General features: G+C 37.7%; 1 pseudogene; it reads left to right on the forward strand.

Moving 5' to 3' along the window:
• The first annotated feature begins 1021 nt into the window (after positions 1-1021).
• Positions 1022-1865, forward strand: LOC143631271 (protein MIZU-KUSSEI 1 pseudogene; annotated as a pseudogene).
• The last annotated feature ends 579 nt before the right edge of the window (positions 1866-2444 follow it).

Genomic DNA, 2444 nt, shown 5'->3' on the forward strand with positions numbered 1-2444 from the left:
TCAACGGGCTCTTACAAAAGAGATGCATCTACCCTGGCCCGGGCCTAGGATAGTGCGAGCCGGTCACTAGGCCGATATTTATTGTGATTTTAACAGTTAAGTTATCTTACTGCGCAAACACGTCGCACCCCACCACCCCACTCAGGCCAACCATGTTGACATGATCAGGATCCACGCTCGCATCCGAGTTTGGCTTGACATTCCCGGTAAAACCCAGTTGGCTCACCTTGCCCGAAGGTACGACAGGTTTTAATGCTCTGGTAAAATCCAATCGAAATCATGATTCAAACCCGGGACCTCCGGGTTATCCATCATGTTCCTGGTCATTGGGGCAAGCCCCTCTGCTTATTTCATTAACATATGTTATTATGTTGTTTTTCTATATTATATAGGAGAATATTTAAAATGGTTAAACATAAAGTTTAAGGAATCTTTTTTACTTAGAAAAACATATGCTTTGACTTTCGCAAATTAAGTAATAAAATCCATGCTAAAAGTTTTATAATAAAAATCGAAGAATATATCAAAAATTAAAATTTGGGCTTAACTAGAATCTGAATATATAATAAACAACAATCGAATATTTGATTAGAATTGAACTTGACAATATCTTACAATCATATATTCAACATGACAAAGTATACAAGAGTAGTTCAAATGAAATTTTTTTCTTACGATCAAGAAACTCTAATAATCTAATCATATTGTTATCGAAATGGTATTTACGTAATATTAACACCTTCTACTGTGAAACCATAGTAGCTTTTCCGTTTGAGTGAAACTATAAGTAAATAACAAAAAGTAAAAGTTATAATTTTCATTGTTTACGTTGTGAGTATAGATTAATATCGGTCAATAATTATATAATTAGATTATTATTAAATCCAATTTCTTAAACAAAATAACTAGAGCAAATTGGTTTTATGGATTTTTGAGACATGTAAACTAGTATAGGTTGGTGGTGTTGACTGTTAAGGAATAGATTAGAATGTAAATTAAAAAAATCAAATTTATTTGAAGCAAGTCAACGAATTTCCACAGGGCCAAACAAAAACCAAAAATTGACAAAACGTGCATCCCACACCCTTCATAATATATCCCCTCTCTATATACACTCCATCCACACCACCATTTCACATACATATATCAAACCCCTATAATTTACTTCATGGCGGGCCCCAAAAAGTCACCGCCACCGTCATCCGCCCCGTCACCCTCCCGATCACCCGCAGTCTCCCTCCAACCCTCCTCCCCACGTAAAAACCCCTCCAAATCCACCAAAATCCTCCGCCGCCTCCGCTCCGTCTTCCGCTCATTCCCCATCATCACCCCCGCCGCATGCAAGTTCCCGGGGTCCCTCTTCGGCTACCGAAAAACCAGAATCAACCTCGCCATACAAGAAAACCCCAGGTGTTTACCCGTTCTTTTACTAGAACTATCCATTCCAACGGGAAAACTGTTACAAGAAATGGGGTTGGGGCTCGTTAGAATCGCGATGGAGTGTGATAAGCGTGGCGGGAAGACGAAGCTTGTCGACGAGCCGATATGGACGATGTATTGTAACGGGAAGAAAATGGGGTACGGTGTGAAAAGAGAGCCTACGGATGATGATTTGTATGTTATGCAAATGTTGCAGCGATATCTATGGGGGCCGGGTACTTCCAAACGCGGGTGGTGAGAGTAATAGTAATAATAATAATAGTGACGATGTGGTTGATGTTAATGCGGGTACGGATGGGGAGTTAACGTACATGCGGGCGCATTTTGAGCGAGTCATTGGATCAAAGGATTCCGAGACTTATTACATGATGAATCCGGATGGGAATAGTGGTCCGGAATTAAGTATATTCTTTGTCCGAGTTTGAATTGGTTTTTGTTTTGTTACTTTTCTTTATGAATAGGAATTGTGCTAAGTTTGAGTTAATGTTACATACTTTGATTACATTTCTTGTTTTTATTCTGTAATGTTTATAACTTTCAATAGCTGTAAATTTGAAATAATTTTTGATGAGAAAAATATGAAATTACTTCTAAAAGAAGTTATTTAGTGAATGGCTATTTTATAAAGTTTTAACAACTAATAGCATTAACTATTAGCCGCGAAATTAGCAAACGATTGGGATTGGGATTGGGATTGGGATTGGGATTGGGATTGGGATTGGGATTGGGATTGGGATTGGTTGCAAATTTAACAACATTTTTGTCTATAATTATCTTGTAAATCAAATCCTTTACGAAAATAAAAAAAATTTATATTTCCTAAATATGAATGTAACTAAACTATGCTAATTCTTGCAATATTCATTGTGACTTGTGAGAAGAAACCTCCCTTAAAATGAAGGATTCTGATAGGTAATTATAGTTGACGCGCCCATTCAATCTCTTCCTTTTGTGCTTGTTAAACTATATGTAGTGGCCGCCGGTTCTGAGCGATTTTGGGCGAC

Source organism: Bidens hawaiensis, unplaced genomic scaffold (assembly GCF_021521415.1).
Source record: "Bidens hawaiensis isolate Kalapana, Puna unplaced genomic scaffold, B.hawaiensis_p1.1 tig00006055_1, whole genome shotgun sequence".
Classification (NCBI taxonomy): domain Eukaryota; kingdom Viridiplantae; phylum Streptophyta; class Magnoliopsida; order Asterales; family Asteraceae; genus Bidens; species Bidens hawaiensis.